Raw genomic sequence first — 22,735 nt, 5'->3', positions numbered from 1 at the left:
CAATGACAATGGGTTTTTGATCCTACTGCACGTACTGGCTTTGTGGGAGCCTAGGCAGTTTGGATGCTCACCTTACTAGACCTGGATGGAGCTGGGTGGTCCTTGGACTTCCCACAGGGCAGGGAACCCGGATTACTCTTAGGGATGTTGAGGGAGGGGGACTTGATGGGGGAGGGGGAGGGAAATGGGAGGTGGTGGCAGGGAGAAGGCAGAAATCTTTAATAAATAAATAAATAAATAAATAAACACATGGACATGAAGAGCTTGGTTCAAAGTGACAGAGAATGAACCCACGCTTCCTTAAGTAAGAGAAAACCAAGCTGTAACTTCAAGTGAATCCCAGGAGTCAAATGACAGCATCAAGACTTTGTGCCCATCTGTCTTCCACCACTCCCTTCTTCTATGTTACATGCTTGATAGGGTTTTCCCAGAGTGTGACAGAGCCCCAGCCACACCAGGTGTACACCTTACCCACTCGGCACCTTATTAAATACACAGCATTTCTTTGCCTTTACCAGTCATTCCTGTAAAACTATGGCTGTATCTGATTGGCTCAGCTGGAAGTGCCTGCCCATGTGCAACCAGGCACCATGACTGGCAGAATCCAGTACTTCTACAATCCCATCATGGGATGCAGAACTCAGTCCAAGGGAAGGAGCTCCTGTGGGCTGGAAATAAGTGAACCATACTTCTGCAATGGGAAGCCAGACTGTGGTCAACATATAGGAAGGGTTAATTCTGGGTAGGAAATGAATGTCTGAGAAAATCGTATGGGCTGGAGTTGGGAGAAGGGATAGAGGGTAGAATAGAATGATGGAAGCAAACTAGGCACTAGATCCTTCATCCCTTTAAATGATGCTCCAAAAAGCACAGATTTCATTCTTCTGGCTCCTGGTTCTCACGAGCTTTCCCTGCACTATAAATGATGAATGATACCGTTGATGGGCTTATACAGGGCTATTCACCACTGTCTATCCCTACCTCCCACACTTGGCAGCAATGAGCACAGTGAGCATCGCTCTAATTGGGTTTTAAAGAGTAAAACAAAAAGAGAATAAATTATTCACAGACTTCTGCTCTCTAATTATTAAGAGTAACAAATTATTTCAATTCCACACTGCCTCTGTTGGTAACAGATGTTTCAGGTGATGGGGACTCACTGATGGTTTTTAAATAGTAGGATCTGTTTTTAAAAAATAAAGATAACCCATGGTAATGACATGTAGTCTGACTGGACAAGAACATTCTCGAGGCAGAAAGAGCAGTGAGGAGGCTGTTGCAGCGGGAAAGTGGGAATGCCAAGGACCAGAGTGAAGCAGAGAGCTGGAGAGGGTGGATGCAAAGGGGTTAATTACAGACCCACGGCCTGGGCGGTACTGCTTATTGAGTAAAGAACAACAGTGATGCCTAGGTTTAGCCAACAGCTTCCAGAACATCCATCCTCAGCCCTTCTCCCACTCACTGTCTCCCTTGCCTACACGCTCCAAAAAGAAAATGAGAGAATCAGAGATGAGGACTTCATTTAAGCAATGCCCATGCTGTCATTAACAAAATGCGTCTTCACTTCTGCTTATTAGTTGTATTTAAAATGTATTTCAAAATAGTTTATAATGATAATTACTGATCATTTAGGTTCTGGTTCTGTGGGCATTATCAGTATGCTTATCATTGTAATTATAGCTGAATTATTACAATTACATTACAATTAACTTCACAATGGTGCCTTCCATTTAATAGCACTTTCTTCTAGCTCCTTTTATTTCATTTTCACAATAATTCTGAAGAAAGTATTACTGCCCCATTCACAAACTACATCAAGTCTGAATCACCCAATTTATACATCATAAACATAGCTAAGGCCGGATTAAAACTATAGGCTTCTGACCAATAGAACCATAGCGTTTCCAGTTTTATTTTTGTGCTCCCTATTTGCAATGAAAGCCATTCAGGTCTTAGGTTTAAGAACTGTTTGTTTCTAGCTTATACACGATAACTACTGGGAACAATTAAGCTGTGTGCTTGGTGACATATAACAGGGTCCTCACTCTTGGTCTGCTTCCCAGTAGGGAGTGGGCTGAAGCAGAAGCAATAGAAGGCACATGATGGCGATTTCGCTCTTGGTTATGCAACTTATTTATTTTATTGATTAATTAATTTTGAGACAGGGTCTTACTGTATAACCCTGGCTGGCCTAGAACTCTCCTAGAAGACCAGGCTGGCCTCCAAAGTGGACCTCACAGAGATCCAACTGCATCAACCTCCCTAGAGACAGGATTAAAAGCATGTTTCACTATACCCAACCTCTGTGGCTTCTTAACTGGGTGCCCTTGGGCAGGTCATGTGATGCTTCTAAACTTTGTTTGACTGTAATGTAAAGGAGGAATGACACTGATTCCTACCAGAAACAAAGCAAAAAGTAAGCATGCCAACAAAAGGCACACACAAGACCGGCATAGATGCTGTCTGCTTTAATAAAACAGTAGCCTACCAAAAAAAAAAAAAAAACAAAATCATAAGATAGTCCACTCCAGCAGCAGAAGTACTGGCCTTCAGAACCCAAAGAGCACAACTCAGTCCTCCTGAGAGGGCTACCCTCTGACCTTGTGGTATCACAGAGATAGGTTTTGTTTTAGGATAATATGGTTGTTTATAAATCACTGTTTCTTTTGGAAGTCAAGCACCCTTCAATTCAATATTTCTATTATCTACCCTTAGGATGCTGCATTAAATTATCTATATGTACAAAATTTTTATAATAGCATAATGGATTAGCATGAAAATTTCAGAATAAACTAAATTCCAATAGTAGTGACTGGGGAAATTAAAGACACATAAACACACACACATACACACATACACAAATACATACACACAGCAACATGAAAGGATACTTAAGATAAAATCTTCAGTAAAATATTTGGATCCAATGTCTTCGTATCATAATTATAAGAATAGGCATAAACAGTAAAACTTTGGGAATGAGGCCGGAATGACAACAAAGGTCTTATGCATAACATTTTCTCAGTTTACCAAATGTTCTACAAAGGTTAGAATATTGTTTTAAAACAAAGTACCATTTTGAAATAGGTAAACAAAAGACTTGCGGAGCCATTCCACCAGGCAGCTTACCCACAGAATGACAAGATACAGCAGCCATTAAACTGTAACAACAGCGTCTCACAGGCTGCTGACAACATCCACATAGCACATTCCCCAAAGAAAACAGGATTTGCCTGCATTCTGTTTAATTGGCTTTTGGAGAAAGGTGACATAAGGGACATTTGGTAACACCTCAGATATCTAAAATGGTATGGGCATATGGCATCTCAAGAGGTGGGAGCGTCATTCTGTGACCTTTCCAAAAGCCCAGACACCTGCCCCAGATACATACTATGCCCTGTGAGAAGAAGCAGGCAGCAGGGTCTGTTTCTGGTGGTCACATACAAGAAAGGCTTTTGTGATCCTTCAAAGGGTGCTGCCTTGTAACATCAGGGCACATCACACAGGAGAAAAAAAAGCCAGAGAAGGCCGAAGGAAAACCTGGTACAAGCCTCAGCCCTGCCATGGAGCAGATGGAGCAAGGAATCTTGTAATGTGCACAGGATGGGTTCCAGCAGTATGCTGGTTGAAATATTTGTGGGCTTGTTGTGCTTGGGTTAAGAACAGAAGGAAGAGAATAAGTCTGAAGGATAGACGCAAGAAAGGGAAGTCAAAGGCAAGGTTTCTAAGAGGGAAAAGACAGAATTGCATTCACTGGTAACTGCTAGTGATGTGGAGAATGCAGTTCAGAGTGGTTGCAATTTACTTGGTCTGCTGACTCTTAAGGGCGCTCTCTCTCTCTCTCTCTCTCTCTCTCTCTCTCTCTGTCTCTCTCTCTCTCTGTGTCTCTCTCTGTCTCTGTCTCTGTCTCTCTCTCTCTCACACACATACATACACAGATGAACACCTTGAAAAGCCAAACTTTAGCCAATTAGCAGCAAACTTCAATTAGTGGAAATGAGGCACCATGCTAAATGTTATTTTGTAGCCTTTTATTGAAGTGATTATAACCACCCTCTTCTACTGTGCCACTATGTTTCACAATGTGACCAGTCAAGTCTAAGCCTTGCAGAGAAAGGGCTCTGGCCAGAAGGTAGTGCAGGAGAGGTCCATGGGTAGAAGATAGGAACGCACGGCTAGGGGCAGCGTATGTTGAGGACTCACTAACTCTGTCACCTCACAGCTAAGTTTGTATCCCTAAGCTAAAAGCCAGGGGATGCTGGGCAGGAAGGGACTAAGGCTCAAAGCACCCTGTCACCATTGCTAAAGTGAAACTGGGCTCTCAGAAATTATAGAAAACAAGGCAAACAGACTGATCCCGGTAGCCAGCATTAAATGGGGCTGTGAGGAGGAAGGCTGGAGCAGGACCCCCAGTCGAAGATCTGGCCCACGGCAACCACAAAGCCATAACATCAACCACCAGGAAGGCAGTGTGATCCCTGGTGTGAAGCAGTGTGAAGCATGGTTCTAGAACCAGACTACCTGGCTTTGAAACCAAGATCAATGGGTTAGTAGCATACGAAATAAATGTCTTTGTGCCTATTACCTATTAAAGGAAGTTATGAAGTCTAAAAAGCTGATCACAACATATTGAACAAGTAGAAAAATGCTTACCACACAACTCCCAGTCGAGTCAGTTGGTACTATCATCCCATGTAAGTATGAGATGAAAAGGATAGGAAAGGGAGAGAAAAAGGCCAATAGTACTGGGGAGGCTTCTTGTTACTGAGGAATACCTCAGCATGGATGTCTAACCAGAATAAAGCTAATTCTCTCACACAACACAGATCACAGATATACCTGTGGATCTTCCAAGGGCACTTACCATGATGCTAATACTGAACCACATCACCTACTAATTACATAGTACCTGTCAAAGTCACACATGGTACTCACATTTACCAAAGCCACACATGGTACCCATACTCAACACAGGTGCCCATACTCACCAAAGTCACACATGGTACCCACACTCAACATAGGTTCCTGAAGAGGGACGCTAAAAAGAAATGCCACACCAGCTCAGAATTTAATATAATAAAGGGTTGTTTACTTAGGGGTAGGCTCACAGATCACAGTCCTCTGCTCAAATGGGGAATCCAGCAGCCAGAAGAGAGAGGAGCATGCTTCACAAGGGCATTTACAGCATAAGAGGCCTCGCCTAAAAAGGTGAGTAACTTAAAGGCTACTGGCTGAAGGATTTTCCTACAGCACCTCCCCCTTTTGTTTAAATAAGAGAGTTCTAAGCCTAATACAAAATTATATACAATAAAAATTAGAATTACAACCACCATAAACAATATCAAGCAAGAAACATGTGATAAATGTTTCAATAATTCTCCTATCCTAAAGAGTCTAAATCTTTTTTTTTTTTGGTTTATACTGGTTTAATCCATGTCAAATGTAGTTTACGAAGGGTAAGGACAAGTACCTTTGTATAGAATATACAGACACAGGGGCTGGAGAAATGGCTCAGAGGTTAAGAGCACTGACTGTTCTTCCAGAGGTCCTGAGTTCAATTCCCAGCAACCACATGGTGGCCCAAAGCCATCTATAATGAGATCTGGTGCCCTCTTCTGGCATGCAAGCATACACGGAAGGAATGTTGTATACATAATAAATAAATAAATCTTTAAAAAAAAAAAAAAAAGAATATACAGACACAGCATCACACCACAGGGCGCACAGGAAGGCAAGGGAGACAGCACTTCCGCCCGGAGCAGCGCTCTACTCCCAGGAGTTGCTCTCAACAGCAGGCTGGGCAGCAGGCACCCGGCTGCAGCCTGTTTCTGCTCGGTCCCATCTTCCACCCTACCCCCCAGCTCCTCATATGAGCCCCATGAGCTAAGACTAAAGAGGATCATATCCCTTGGGGCACATGGCCCACGTCTGGGAGAAGAAATATACACCACTGAACACCGAGCACATGGGAAAGGGAAGGGATGCCTTGGGAGAGGGAAAGGCAGGCACCTTAAGAGGTGGATGGGCCGAGCCCCCAACCAGCCCTGAAGGGGGCACTGCTTCCAGGAGTCATTAAAAAAAAAAAAAGAAAGAAAGAAAATCGTACAACCAAAGGGGAGGCGGTGGAGGGCAAAGTGTCCCATTTATACACAACATTGTAAACATACACAGTCTATATTACATGTGCTTCAGTCTGGTGTTTGCATGTCTGTCAGTCAGTCTAGGGGACGGATCTCAGGAGCCTTGTCCTGCTACTCCCCATCCCTACCTTTCAGCCCCATACTGGAAACAGAGCCGAAAGAGGCATGGTCCCCAAGTTCAGAAGGAGCACGCAGGAAGGGCTGCTCCACTCTGGCTCCAGAGTCCTATATGTGTGTTTGGGTGTGTATGTGCATGTATGTACACCGGGAACCTGTGTGCGATTATGTACAAAGGGAAAGGGATTCACTGTCACAGAGGCTAGGGCAGGTGGGGTTGCTCGAGGCAAGGCCTGCCCGGATGGCTAGCTCACAAGCAGATACTCCGCAGGTCTCCAGGCGCTGTGATGGTGTTGCACTGAGGGCAGAGCTTCTTGGCACCCAAAGTCCGCAGCCAGCGCTCTTCACAGTGCACATGCCAACACTGGATCGACGTTACATATGAGGCATTTGTATCGGTCCCCCCGAGATAGCTGCCGTTCAAGCTCCCTGACACGAGCCTTCAGGGCCTCAAAAGTAGTTACAGCTGAATCTTCGGTGATTTTCTCAATGTCACTGTTCTTGCAGGTCTTCTGCATGGCCTCCTGCTTGCTGCTTTCACCATTGCTGGTGGATGGCATCTCATCACTGGCCCATTTAGAGAACTCAGGTGTGATGAGGATGCTGGGGGGGACCACCATTTAGGACTGCACCCCGGAGTGCCTCTCTCTCCTTGGCTTCACCAGGCTCTTCTCCTGTGCAAGGGATTGTGACATCGGCCTCTGTGTATTGCGGTTTCCCATACTCCAGAGTGTCATCTCCATCCACATCCAGGTCAGCATCACTGTCTGGGTTCTCTTTGCCACTGCACATGACGAAGCCGGAGCCTCAGAAGCCACCTTCCAGGAGTGTGGTGGCCCGTATCCGCTTCTGCCCACACCACTCATACTCCTCAAAGCGGTTGCTGCTCTCATGCTCGATGTCCACAGCATCGTCCTCAGTCATGCAGGAGCCTTCCCTCTTGGAAAGGCAGTGCTCCACATGCCTATTCATCTCCTGCTCCGATCTTGCCAGGGGGCGGCTGCACAGGGGACATACCTGCCCTTCATCTTGCTTCCTCCGTTTCATTTTCCCAATCCAAGCATTCAGTCGGGTTTGCCTGTTGGCTCGCACTCGCAGGAAGGTCTACTTCCTCCCTCTCCCCGGGCACCCTGCTCCGCCAGCCGCTCCGGGCCCTCGGCATAGCCGGACCCCCCCCCCCCCCCCCCCCGGCCCCAGCCCCAGCCCCAGCCACTGGTGCTCTGGGCCCCGCGGCAGCCCGGCCAGCGAGGGCGGCGATGCGGGCGGATTCCCCACACACACACACACCCAGCGGCAGCAACTCAGTTCCCAGCAGCAGCCATGTTGGTCCTGAACCAGGAGTCTAAATCTTGTATTACAAATAACTTGGCTAAATCATGAGAGGAAAATAACTACGACTATCTAGTCTTCAACCCCATCAAGGACCCAAGAAGGGAAATAATATTACTGAAATAATATTACTTGAGTAAGTGCAATCAAGCAACTTCCAAAATGTGCAACAAATGACAGGGAAAACTGGCAATCATCCAAAGTCTCATTTGCAATGTTTGAGTAACCAACTTTGGCTAAGGCCTAGAGTAACTGACAGACCATTTTCAGAGGCGGGAAATTTTTCAAAACCATCTTACCCTGTCTTGGCAGGATTTGATCTTTTTCCTTGTATCCCACTTATCCAGGCTGAACACGATGCATTTTGTCAGTGGTCAAGTCAGGGGCAGTTCTTTGCCCAAAGGCCAGTCTTGCAAAGAAGAAAACATGCTCCAAGTAGAGTGTCTTTGATGTCCAACATTCTCTTGGGAATAGATTGGTGCTGCCAGAGCAATTGTGTCTAAGTCAACAAAACCCTAAGTTATTTAAATATCATATTCTGCAGTTCTTTGAAGTGTTTGAAGATTGCCTATCTATGCAGAATACAAACTCTATGTTTCTAAAGAACCTGATTAGTCTAACTATAAGTATGAAAAATATGGATGACTATTGACCTGTAACTCTTAATATCTATATAACTTAAAGACTGGGGCTTCATATTAAAAAATTAAACAATCTTTAAACATATGTGCAGTAAATGAGGACAATGACCTCAAAATAAACAATATGTAAGTATCTTGATCAGAGGTAGAAACATATAGTTCAATATGATAAATATATCCTAAAATTACATCAATATACAAAAATATCTTTTTTGAGACAGGGTTTCTCTGTAGTTTTGGAACCTGTCTTGGAAATAGCTCTTGTAGACCAGGCTGGCCTTAAAATCACAGAGATCCACCTGCCTCTGCCTCCCAAGTACTGGGGTTAAAGGCATGTGCCACTACGGCCCAGCTAATATATACAAAATATCTTAAGCAGAGGTAGAAACAGGCATGCATACAATATGACAAAATAACTTTGCATAGGTGAACAAATATTGTAAACAGAAATATGGGCATATTCAATATAACAAATATAATTTGAATTTATATCAATATACAAGAATCTATACCAATGTAAATTGCCTATAAATAATAGCTCATAAGTAATCTCACTATTACTCACTATTAATATTAATGTGAATAAGCTCACACTAATCTACCTACTATCCAATCCCATCCATTCCCTTTTTTTTTTCAAGAGAGATTTCCGAGCCTACTTCATTTCCACCGCCAACACTATACCAGTTATAATCAACCCCAATAATGTCCCTAGTCCTGAGAACAAACTTTATTGGGAGATGGGACATTGTTTTCTATAATTACTTCCAGCCATTATTAGGGTGATGTTTTTTCTATGGGAACCTGCAAAAACTAAAATGATAGTTAAGTTTCAAGATTACTGTCTAATACAATTTCAGATAGTCTCTGAGTAGTCGGTAGGGTTTTTCTGAAGTTCTTAGAAAAGGGAAGATGATGTGGGATATTCTTCTGTATATGTGATACTCACCAAAGTCACACATAGTACCCACACTCAACATGGGTACCCACACTCATCAAAGCCACAGGTGGTACCCATACTCAACATGGGTACCCACACTCACCAAAGCCATACATGGAACCCACACTCAACACGGGTACCCACACTCACCAAAGCCACACATGGTACCCACACTCAACACGGGTACCCACACTCACCAAAGTCACACATGGTACCCACACTCAACATGGGTACCCACACTCAAAAAAGCCACACGTGGTACTCACACTCTTCGAAGATATCTGCCTCCCTCTGCTTAGTACCTACAGACTTTATAAATAGCCATCTGGACTCCAGGAAGGATAAATTTACCAAAAAAAAATGAGAAAAGAAAGAGCCAGAATCTATACTGACACAAAAATGAAGAGGAGAAGAAGGAAATGGAAGCCTTGGAAATGCAGCCAAATGTCCTCTAATGCTTAAGAGTGAATAGACAGTGGCAGAAATCAACACTGACTCTAATAGGACTCATCAGTTCTAGAACCCTTGTATAGTTTTATTGAGAAAAAGTCTTAAAATACTTTCTTAAAGATAATTTAGTTACGAATGAGAGAAGGTTATGTACAGCAGTGAAGTTGCCTTAATCAGACAATTGAAGCTCAGTGTTATGAGTAACAGGACAAAGAACTATTTCCTCCCAGCTGCTGTAATAACAAACACACAGCATCACATATGTAGTATTCCTAATGAAAGGAATGCCCATGACCAGACAAACCCAACCTGAGGAACATTCTGGACAAAAACATATAGCTAGGTTGCTTCAAAATATCAGTGTCATGGGATTGGAGAGTTCGGTGGTCAAGAGCACTCGCTGCTCTTTCCAGAGTTCAGTTCTGATCTGAGTTTAGTTACCAGCACCCATATCAAGTGGCTCACAACCACCTGTACTCACCTATACCTATTCATACACACACACAATTAAAATAATAAGTAAATTATTAAAATGTCAGTGTTGTGAGAGACAAAGGAGAGATGAACAACCGTTGTAAGGATTCTCTAAAGAGACACAATAATGAACAGCCCCAGAAGGGAGCCTGAATAAAGGAGAGCAAGATTGTTTTAAGAGATATCACTGGGGCGTGAGGTAAGATGAATGTGGACTGATTATGAGGAACTAAGATTTTATCAATAATGAGGTTCCTGATTAGAGAATTTTCCTCTAGGATGCAAGATTTCTTCTGAAGAGGTAGTTAAAGCCAAAAAGGTCATAGTGTCTACAGCCCAGAGTCAAATGGTTCAGGAACCAGAGAAAGACACACAGAAGATGACGGGTCTAAAACAAACTCGGAATGATAAACGGTGGCTCCAAGTGGAACACAGACAACAGCTGATATCATCAATCTTATGGTATTCATAGAATTTTAAAGATTGCCCAAACAGATTTTTGAAAAACAAATACAGAAGCATTTCTTATCCACAGGTTGACCCACAGTTAAATTTTATCACTAGATTACACACCATTCTAGGAAACTCAGCAACCCAGGGAACACAAGCCTGAGTGGGGCACACACAATGCAAGCTCCTGTAAATCCTCTTGGCTTCCCACCATCACTAGAGGATGAGATCATATTACAGAGGGCACCACACACCTTGGCTGTAAGCTACCCAGAAAGCAGACTGGCACTAAGCTAGGAACTCCTTCCAAGCTGTCTGGCAGTCAAAACACCGGAATCAAACGACCGGAGGTGGGGAGAAAAGGCACCATCAGTCTTGTCCTTTCAAGGAGTGAACTCTATGAACAAGCAACCAAACCTTCCAGACAAGATATGACCACCTGAACAATAGTGACTTGATTGTGGTAGGGTTAACCAACTGCTCTCTGATTGGATCTGAGAGATATTCCATGGGGGAGGTTGAAGAAAGGATGGCCCATGCTTGGCAATGTAAGCCAGACCAACAGCTCAAGTCTGGGGAGGTTGTTGACCCAAGCAGAGAGCTTATTGCTGACGTTGAACTAAATTGACAAAGCAGCAAACTGCCTTATAAATAACTATGTTTATGCCCATAGCTCCTAGTCTTAGTCAGAGAAGCCTTGACCTACAAAGTACAGTGGTGAATGAAGCAATTCATGGCTACATGATGCAGAGAACAAGCAGTGATTGTGGGCCCAGGCCTGCACAGCACATGTATACAGCCCTCTCTAAGACTCAGAGAACATTGCAGAAGGGGGGTCAGGAAATATGTCTTACTGTGTGTGCTCACTGCTGAGCCCACAAGACTCCGGCAAATAGTTCCAAACCCATGGTCACACAGACAGCCCCAGTCAACCTCAGTGGGTCATGAAACAAAAGGAACAGTCATAAACATGAGAGAGAGAGGAAGGGAGCAGGCAAGGTGGCAGGGAGACACAGTTGAGAGTAATCAGTCTGTGTCGTACGCATGTGCACATTGTTTAAAAGCAAATTCAATTTTTGAAAACGTTATACAAATGCATAATTAATCAATTAAAATTCACGACCTCACACATATTGTTCTTATTTAAAAACCTAAGCTCTTTTTCATTAAATGGGAACAATGAATTAATCCATACTTACAATCTCGGGTCCTTGGCCAAGTTGGCTCTCTGAGTCACACCTTCTTTGTGATTTTTGAAAGTACACAGCTCACTGTTTGGAAATGTTTACGTAACGTCTGCCTTCAAGTCCTTGGTCTTTACTACGCGAACCTAGTGTGTGTCTGCAGTTCTGCTGCAAACTACAGTGCTCCTGCACCCACCCCAGCACTCCTGAAGCCTGACGACGATTCAGCCCTGCAAATTCACTCCTGTCACACTTCACAGCAATCAATATGCAGGGAACCATACCACGCTAAGCTGTAGGGAGGCCTAATCGATGATTATTAACTACCACTGTGTTTAGGAGGATTCGAAATATGGGCTATGCACCAATCCTGGAGGGAAACATATTTTCACTGGTTTCTACCCAAAGCTGTCTCCACAACTCCTTCAGTTACCAGAGAACCCACAGGTGACCAGAACCCACAGGTGATCAGACACAGGGGCCATTCTGTAGTTCCATTCCTGACTAGGACACCTTTATTTTGAGGCTACGTGTATAGGATAAATTTAATTCCTCAGTCTGTAACCTAGGAAAAATTACATAGTCTCCTTTTTGCCTTTTCAGTGATATCAAAAACAACATAGATTTCTGTCCATAGAATAAAACTGAAATTCTGTTGCTACATTCCTCGAAGCTTGATCCTGAAACCCTGACTAGGGTTGGCAAGAAAATCAAAAAGGACTATTGACACTGGAAAAACAGAAGACCCACAGACACAGAAAGCCAGAGTCAGGTGGACTATGCTCACTCTGGTGGAGCCCAAACAACTCACAAAACAATCGAGAACCTCCATGTTATTATACACAGCACTGGGGGAGGGATTAGTTGGTCTTGGTAGGAGTAGTCATAGGCAAGCACACTCGGGCTGTAAGCATTTGGGAGGAGAAAGCTACAGCTGCTAATTTTTATATACACTGGTCAGTTTTTCCCAATTAGACTCTCAAGGAAGGTTCTACCATCTCTCAGAGCCCAACCTAGTAAAGGCTTTCCATTCCCATATGGCTGAGGAAATGGAGGCCCTTGACATGGCTTTGCCCAAGTCGACAGCAGACACTCATTCAAGACTTCATTCACTCAGGGATTCCTCTGTTCTCTATACTCTTTCCCTACACAAGGTTCTGATAACCTCTTTATCTTCCCTTTAGCTGTCTCTAAACTTTCCAGGCCACCCTTCCATATACCTTAGACACAAATCAAACAGCTCCTTCAACCTATTTTCCTGCCTCCTGATTCTGGTCCAAATTATTTGTCTTGCTCCCCCTTTTATGACAACCATAATACAGAGTGGAATCCATGGGTCTATTAAGAGCAATTCCAACCTGTTCACAGATCTACATGAGGCTGGGAGAGTAGGGCACACACTGACGCCAGTCTGATTCACTGTGCTGAGTACAGTATGCCACCGTGGAGGAGACCCTGAGCACATGAATGGGGAAAAGCACAATTGTTGCAGAAAGACCCTAAGAGGGAACCTGCTTCTTTCTTCTAGCTAGTCAGAGCTTACCACAATGTTGGAAGTGGAAACCAGCATTTCCACTACATAAAGCATTTGGCTGTAGTATTACAAGGCTAACAACATGGCCAGGTCTCCTGATACAGAAGACAGAGTTCAATAGGCAGCCAGTCAAGTGACAGCCACATTTTTATTATCAGAGGAACAGATTTAAAGAGGTTTGTTATCTTAATTAAGAAATTTTAATTTCAACACACACACACACACTCATACTTATACAAACACACAAATACACAAATGCAGGAAGGTGCTAATATTAGTATATGGTATTTTTGAGATATTTTCAGAGACAGGGTCTCAAATCATTAGGCCAACCTATATGCTTACCATGCACTTTTGTGACTTAGCCCCAGGCCTGGTGCTGAAAAGCAAAGGGCAGTAACAACATGGGAGAAGTATAAAGACAGAGCCACAGCTTCTGTCTGAGGGGCCTCTGGGGGAAGGAAGACCATTTGGTCTTGAACCATAGGAGCATCACAACCAGACTCTTTAGTGGAGCCCAAAACACTTGAGCATTTTATGTAACACTGTAACGACGTAAATGAATGTAGACAGATTATAAAAATATATACAGCTTTAATGGGGAAACAGACTTACAGGACCACAGGCTCCCGCGGAGAACAGGAAAGCAGAAAAAAGGGCTGCTGGGATCATGCCCAGCAGATTTATCAGTAAATATTAGCCCGAGGCGAACATGCCCCCAATGGGTGGGGCTTATCCCTACATCTCCCCCTTTTGTCTAAATAAGACAGAACTAAACCAAATACAACTATATACAATAATAACAAATAATAAATATAACAAACAATATTGAGAACAAAAGTTTTGCTAAACATTTTATCTTAAGGAGTCTAAATAACATAGAGAGTAACTACAATTATATAATCTTTAACACCGTCAAAGATCTGAGAAGGGAATAAATATTACTTAACAAACGAGAGATATCTAAAATGTGCAACAATTGACAGAGACAACTGACTACCTGGGCAATCACCCAAAGTCTCATTTGCAAAGTTGAGTCAACCAACTTTGGCTAAGGCCTAACATAACTGACATACCATTCTTAGAACTATCCTACCGTGTCTTGGCAGGATAAGACAATCCTGTTTTATCCACTTAGGGACTTACAGGACCACAGGTTCCCGCAGAGAACAAAAAAGCAAAAAAAAAAAAAAGGGCTGCTGGGATCACGCCCAACAGATTTATCAGTAAACATTAGCCCGAGGCAAACATGCCCCCAATGGGTGGGGCTTATCCCTACATAACACTAATTGGATATCCTAGTACACACCTATAATCCTGGCACTCACAAAACTGAAGCAAGAGGTCAGAAACTAGAGGTCAAAATAGTGAGTCTCCAGATAGACTGAAGCTGACTGCTGATTTAACTTACTACAGACCACAACTTAGCAAGACCTCATCTCAAAGTAAGGGGCAGGAGGAGTGGGAATGGAGGGGGTGGTAACTAAATCACAGGGGAGGAAACAATCTCCAAACATGAAGCTCACCAAGGTTTAAAATGTAGTTCCCCTTGGTACCCAGTAAAGGAAGGGACTCTAGGGAAAGGTCAGGTCAACCAAAATGAACACCTCAAGGCAACACTTTCTGCACATTCTGGAGCACTAACAAAGCTGTAACCTTGCTACACAGGCCTCTCTCACACTGTGATAGTGAAGGATAGAGAATAATTTCTCTAAACCGACTCCCATCCCCTTCAAACAAGGAAGAATCAATGCTTTATCCTTTAATAGATGACATCAAAAATGTTTTGCAAGAATAGAGCCTGGGGTTGAGCTTTGGCCAGTTGAGCACCGAGAAGCATGTCTGTGTTGAAAGTTTCCACCATCTGCAGGACATTTCCAACCTCATTGGTGTCACTATCATCTCTCTTGACCAGGAAGTCCCCTGATGTCAGGGAGGAAATGAGTTTATACTCCCAGAGCCTAAAATTATGCAGTCCTTCTTACAGCATGGGAGAAAGATAAGCCAAAAAACAAACAAAAAAGATGAGAGGGGCTACCCCATAAATTAGCTCCATTTCTGCAATTCAAAAAGAACGTGCACTGGTTTGAGGAAGAACACACACTCTAGGGTAAGTGAGTCTCAGAGACAGGCTTGTGATAGGGCAGAATAGAGCTAGACGGAGAAGACTGAACTGAATGCTGGAGGAAGAAAGCAGAGTCAGGGAGAAGCCACGTAGCCCTGCTGGAGACAGATGCTGAGGATGGAACTTTACCAGGTAAACCACAGCCATGTGGTAATAAACAGATTAATGGAGATGGGTTAGTTCAGGCTATAAGAGCTAGCTAAAAATATGCTTGAGCTATTGGGCAAGCAATGATTCAAATGATAAAGTTTCTGAGTGATTATTTCAGGTCTGGGCAGCCGGGAATGAACAAGCGACCTCTTACTACAAATAAGAGGAGAGAGATGGCTTTACCCATACTTTTCTAACTTCTAGCTAGAAAACCAATCTCTGACATTGTCCTTAGAAAAAAGAAACCTAAATACTGCCTTCTCAGGAAACCAACATCACTATCAAAGCTTCTCTCACCTTTAGACTTTCCCATGGGAAACCTAGACTTAAAATTCTATGTGTGTGTATGTGTGTGTGCACATGTGCAGATCACAAAAGTAAAAGGATGGATGGATCTTAAGGGACGTGAGAAATGGAGACAGTAATGAAATATACTAACTGGAGGCGGAAGGAGGAGGAACCAGTGGTGGAGAAGGGAACGAGCTAGAAGAAGGGACGACAGTAGTGAGAGAACAAACTGAGAATAAAGTTTAACAACCTATGTGCCAAAAAGCACTAATGAAACCCAGTATTCTGCACGCTAAGCTAAGAAAAATTTTATAGATGATTAAAAATGTTTTAAAACCCTCAAGTTCATTCTTTTCTATTCCCTCTTGGCAAAGTTGAGGAAGACCCTTCTGATTAGGGAAGGCCAGAGGAAACATTGGAATTCCTTGAAGGTAACAGTAAATCAGCGAAGCAAATGTCCCCGGAAGTCTCTATACATAGCCAACACAGTATGATAGAGCAATCTGTGCAGCCAAACTTCCCATGAACAAACTGGGCACACTAACCCCATGACTCATCCTGGGGTAAGGTGGGAAGGCCCAGGAACTCAGCCACATGCTATGCCCACCATCAACCAGGCTGCATGTTTCCTGAAAGTAATCAAGTCAGAAACTGACTTCTTGGCAAGAGTCCCTAGTGGAGAAATGACTGCCAAATGTCAAAACGAGGGGCTCAGTGAATTAATGCAGCATGAAAACCACAACCCAGCCAATGGCTTCTGGCAAGGCCTTAAGCTCCTCCCAGGCTGAAGTATGGCTCCACAGGGCTCTACTCTGGGAATATATATATATATATATATATATATATATATATATATATATATATACATGAAGTAACTGTCAGAATGCAAATACATCCATTCTGAGTGGGAAGAGAAGCGCATCAAGCCCGTGGTGCCTCTGGGGAGGTAGTGTGCTCCTCTTCCAAAAGCAAAGCAATCAAAACCTGGCGACTCGGCCCACACAAGGAGTCACACTATTCAAGGTAAGTAACTGAGACAACTGGCACAACGCATGGCTTCAGGACGTCCACTGTAGCCCACAGTGTGGGTCAGTGTCCAGTACTCATAAGCACCCACTGCATTCATATCCCCAGGATCCAGTAACCGAAGAAAGGGCTTGGGTATAAAGGCTCAGTCTAACCTTTAACAGAGCTTGGAACTCCAGGAAAGACAGAATTGGAAACTGTTAGCCTCTTTAACCCACTTAATCCTACCAGGAAGCTCAGAAGTTTGTGTTTCCATTCAGAAAACAAGGAAATGGGATAAAAAGGATCCTACTCAGGTTAAAAACTGTACTCCACAAACTCATACCTGCCGTATCTCAGGCCTCACCACTGAAGAGATCATCCTCAGAGGGCCCCATCTCCTGGAGCTTGCTGGAAACTGAGACCCAGCAGCCACATCAGGGTCTTCATTTAACAAAACACCACATATGCCTATCACTTTGATAGGCATAAAGTTTGAGGGACAGCGCCTGAAAAGAATTCTATCCAATGGAGAAGGTGGGTTGAAGAACTAGAAGAACAGTGATGGAACAGGGTAGGGTCTGTGTTACAGCACATTTGGGATGTCAAAGTCTATATTCAAAGATCACACTCAGACCAGTACAGCAAATCCCATTGCCTTCACTCACAACAGCTCCAGGGACTTGAATGTCAAGGTGCTGTGGTGGCGGCAGGAAATAACAGAGAGGCCTTGACCCAAGCCAGGGGGAGCTATTTCAGTTCCTTATCTCTGCCACCTACTGAAAACCTGACTCATGTGATTTGATCTCTCAGGGTCTTGACCTGTGCCGCCTGGATAAGATACTCACCTTGCTAAGGCTTGAGAGCCTTAGATGAGCAAGTGACTGCCCAGCAGTAGGCTCTCCCCAGGGATGTTTTCCTGTTCTTTTGGGTCCTCTAGTGGCAGGGAGTGAGAAATTTATTCACATTCAGACTCTCTAGACTTAGCCTATTACCCCCAGGATCTATCTATTATCCATTCTCCTTGACAAACAGCTTGGGCAGAGCATCAGACTCAAAGGGAGAGGACGTGAGGAACCAGGAAGACAGGATCTCAGGCAGCTCCCAGGGGATTACTGTGTTTCTTATTCCTCCTTTCTTCCTTTCAAGAGTCTTGGGTTTTAAAGGTAGAATTCTCCTGTTGAATGCTCACTAGACTTTCATGACCCACAGAAATCCAAAGCTAAAGCCGCAGTTTCACCTTTGATCCATTACTACATATGCTGTGCACGCAAGGGTATGCAAGGGGTCCAGGAAATACTGAGAAGAAGCAGGAATCGGGCTTCCTGAGTATGCATTAGGTACTGCACACAGCTTGTCTCCCTTGTGTGCTTACTGAAGTCCCCACAACAACCCTGGAAAGTGAGTTTCTCTATCCCCAGGGCAGAAATCAAAAACTAAGGCCAAATTAGAAAAGTGAGCTATTTCCAAATTCAAAAGGCAATGAACTCCCATCTTGCCCCATGGGAGGTTCTGAAGAGGGTGTCCCCAGTTACCAGCATCAGCATCCTGAAATATATGTTGGGCTTTAGTTCACTCCACCCTGTGGGGTAAGCCCACAGCCAGTTTAAAGAGCCCTACAGGTAATTGCAATGCCCAGCCAAAGCATCTTAAACTGTCAAGGCAGCTACTCTAGTCCATCTTTAACTGTTAGGGTTAAGACAATGAGGTTCACCATACCAAAAAATACATATGGAATGAGTGTTTTAAGTGACTTGATTCAATAATTTAAGGTTATATATCAAAATCTGTTCTATTTTTATTTTGCAAATATACTACCTGAAGGGAAAGAAAAAAAATCCAAAGGACAGGAATCAGAGGTTGGAAGAGATGAATCTGCCATTAGTAAGAGAATAGGAACTAAAATCCAATACAGATATGCTCAACACTGAACCTGTCTAACTAGGTTCATGTCACTGTCCCTTTGGAGATGACGAAGACTATAGCACAAGTAAGAATTAAACCACGGTACTTACCAGAGACACCTAGGACATGGATTTGAACAAGACAGAAAACTGCTTCTCTTCAATCCCTGGCACTTCCTTCACAAGACTTACCCTGAACTGTCTGCCCCAAGACACTGAGCCTCTCTGCCCTTTAGCACCCAGCAGGGAAGGACAAGAGGAGGGTGCCAGGAGATAGATTTAGACCTGAGATGGCATTTGCACATCTCAGTTAGCCATGTGTAGTCTAGAGAGAGGAAGGGTGATCCATTCATTTTCCAGAATCTTACGTTCTAATTCTGAATGTCAAAGTCTCTCTTTTAATGATGCATGTTGTCATTACTGCTAACTGATCACATTGGCCTTCAGAGGCAGTCCCAGGCTGTTTGCAGGACAGACTCAAAGTGGTAGATCTAGGAACTTGTCTTGAAACTGGATAGCATTTATGGGCCGCGTTCAATGATCTAGTTATTCAAGATGAGATTCCAAGGATTTATAATCAATAGAACCCGAAGTGGGACCTTCTTCCTGGCTACTGTCATTAGTGATAGCCAACTCCCAAGCAAGCATTCCTACTGGTCTATATTTGAATTCAGTCCAAATCATAGGCCCCACCTCTCTGGGACAGTTTCTTCTCTTCAACAGTTACTTTTCTATTGCTGTGATAAAAACCATAACCAAGGCAACTTACAGAAGAGAGTGTTTAATTTGACTTACGGATTCATGGGTCAGAGTCCACGCTGAAATGAAGGGAAAGCTGAGAGCTTCACGCATTGATCCACGACCTTTAGACAGAGAGACCCCAGGAATGGCAAGTCTTTTTAAACCTCAAAATCCACCCCCAATGACACACCTCCTCTAACAAGGCCACACCTCCTAAACTTTCTCAAATAGTTCTACCCACTGGGGACCAAGTATTCAAATTGGTCTAATCTCATTCAAAACACCACAAGCGGGCAGCATCTTTTGGACTGCAGACTTAAAGCAGAAATATTCACTCCATACACTCAGAAAAAATAAGGGAAAAATTCTTCGATAATGACACCATCTGGCTCTTGCCAATGCTCAAAGGGGAGCCAGTGTCAAGGGAAAGATTTCAAAGAGCTCACTAACTTACATACACATTAGGCTTATGACTGTACACGTGCAACTCTGGCCATTTAGGCAGATAGTAAATTTACACAGAGAAGGTGCTGCCAGAATTGATTTTAAATATGCCAGTCTTGTTCTTTTTCAAATAGTTGTTACCCAGGATTATCTTGTCCACCTGGCAGAATTATGCTTCAGAAGAAAAGCACCAGGGGCTTTACGGCAGGCCAAGATTTAGTATGTTTGCCACCCTGCACTGCCCCCTTGAGTTGCCTATTACAGGCCTGTTCTCTGACAGAGAAATGCGTCTAATGGCTGGTTGTAAGTCAGGGGTGTCTCCTTTTGTTAGCATGGAGCCTCATAGCTAGTCAATCCAGCTTGAACATTTACATCCTAGGAGCCTAAATATTGCTTATCTCTAACAGGCCTGGTTCACAAACTAATTATCTTTGGGGTATTTGGGGAGACAGAGCTTCCTTAGTCAAATTCTACTCAGTGTGGCTTAAATGTCTCCTAAGCAAGTCTACTAGAAAATCCTTTGGAACATCAATTCTGTATTTTGTTTCCTCTACACCAAGGTCATGCCTGACAGTATGAGGATATTTGTTATTATAACAGCAAGCCTGGGAGAGACCAAAACATATGAACTTTCAAAACTTTTCTGAAAAAAAATTTCTATTCATAAATGTATAAACTCATCCTATCCCTGGAAATGGCATATAGAATTTGACTTTACACTATACCAACCTTTTGGTCTTGAAAGAAGTATATGAATGAACATATTAGGCAAATATTAAGCCAGTGCTCACTCTCTCTTTCTTGGGGGTAGCTGATGGAGGAAGGTCATTGGCTAATAAAGAAACTGCCTTGGCCCATTTGATTGGCCAGCCTTTAGGTGGGTGAAGTAACCAGAATAGAATGCTGGGAAGAAGGGAAGTGAGCTCAGACGCCATGCAGCTGCTCCCCAGGGCAGATGCGATGAAGCAAGTCGCCAGGTCAGACATGCTGAATCTTTCTGGTAAGACTGGTGCTACACAGATTATTAGAGATGGGTTGATCGGGATATGAGAATTAGCTAGTAAGGGCTAGAGCTAATGGGCCAAGCAGTGTTTAAAAGAATACAGTTTGTGTGCTGTTTTTTTCCGGGCATAAGCTAACTAGGCGACCAGGAGCTGGGGCGGCAGGAACACAGCCCACAGCTCCCCCACAACAGGTAGCTTGTGTGTATTTGCCTCCCCCTGCTTGGAAAGAGCTAGAAAAGCTTGGAGGAAGGCAGATGTAAGCCACTGGCCCCTTCCCTTTAAGTATCCACTTTATTTGAACAGGCCTGCGAAAATGTGCATGTTGCCAAATGCGGCTGAGTGACAAGACAGCAAGGGGCAATAAAAGCACTAGGAAGAGGATATTTGGGTTTGGTGATGTCAGCTAATAACTTCATGGGCGTCATACATAACCTAATACTCCTTTCTGGCAGGAGATGGAAAACAGAGCTGGATTAGAGTTGACACTCATACTACTGTCAGCAAGCAAGGGGCCCCTGTGAGAAGTTAAAGAGCCCCGAGAACTTCCTGAGGACTTGAACATTGGGCTCTTTGCCATTGCAGTCTGGATCTTGTTTGATAATAAGGGCTGGTAACCATATTTAATGGTTCTGGATTCCAAAAAGAGGAGCGAGCAATCAAAACTGTCACTCATCCTGAAGCACTCAACAGTAATGACACTAGAGTTCTTGGGAGGGCAGGTGTTGACAGTTCCTGGGCATCTGTGCTCCTTTTCAGCAAACAAGAGCCTCCAGAACCTCAGGTGAGAACTCCAACTGTGTGCATTTCCATGAGGTTTAAAACTATGGGGATATAGGGACCGACAGAGACTGAACGGACAACCAGTAGACTGTACTGACCTAGGCCCTCTGCATATATGTTACAGTTGTGTAGTTTGGTCTTCTTGTGAGACTCTTAAGAGCATGGAATGTTTCTGACTCTGTTGCCTGCTTTTGGGACCCATTCCTCCTACCTGATTGCCTCACCCAGCCTTAATAGAATAGGAAGTGCCTAGTCTCACTGAAACTTGATATACTATGGCTGGCTGATATCCATAGGAGGCCCATTCTTTTCTGAAGAGAAACAGGAGGAGGAGTGGAAGGGGGGAAGATGGGAGATGGAGAGAGACTGGGAGGGGAGGGGGGAGAGGACACTTTGGGTGGGATGTAAAAACAAACAAATAACTATGTGAATATAAGCCACATTTTCAACTAGATCGCAGACATTATGAATCAACGAGTCTCAGGTTTCTAGGTATGAACGCTCCTACAAGCATTCTTTAAAGTTCATCTAGAGTTTCTTTCTTTCTTTAAAATTCAAAAGGCATTTTTAAGAAAGCATCATTATCAAGAGGATAACCTGATACTGCTTAATTACTAACTGATACATAAGTTGAGGATTTTGTGGATGCTTGAAAATTTATGTGCAAAAAAAATCTCAAAACTGATCCTGATACCCAGGGGTAACAATTGCACAAGGGAGTGTATTCCATTTAACACTGTCACAGCAGTCCAGCATCTTATGAAGATCTGTTGCAGAATAGCACCAGGGCATCAATAAATGATTGGCTAATGCCAGTGGGTTTCTAGCCTCAACTGATACAAAGGTGAAATATTGTATCCTCTAGTCCCTCCCTACTGTGCCAAGTTTCACAAAGTACCAGGAAGAAGTCCCAACCTTAATAATTTATCATTAATCTCTTTCAGGAATGAAGACATTGGCACAGGCTACAACTTGCAATCACAAGAACCATCAACCAACATACACTTTCTACTTAAAAGCTCAAGGCAACTACAA

At 43.6% G+C, this 22,735-nt stretch overlaps 1 protein-coding gene and 1 pseudogene across 5 annotated transcripts in view; both read right to left on the bottom strand.

Moving 5' to 3' along the window:
* Pde1c (phosphodiesterase 1C) overlaps positions 1-22,735 on the bottom strand; it is a 528,369-nt gene that overhangs the window by 316,795 nt on the left and 188,839 nt on the right. The window lies entirely within an intron of this gene.
* On the bottom strand, positions 5,842-7,418 carry LOC130870026 (E3 ubiquitin-protein ligase RNF220-like; annotated as a pseudogene).

Source organism: Chionomys nivalis, chromosome 1 (genome assembly GCF_950005125.1).
Source record: "Chionomys nivalis chromosome 1, mChiNiv1.1, whole genome shotgun sequence".
Lineage (NCBI taxonomy): Eukaryota > Metazoa > Chordata > Mammalia > Rodentia > Cricetidae > Chionomys > Chionomys nivalis.
This window is presented reverse-complemented; position numbering and strand designations above follow the sequence as displayed.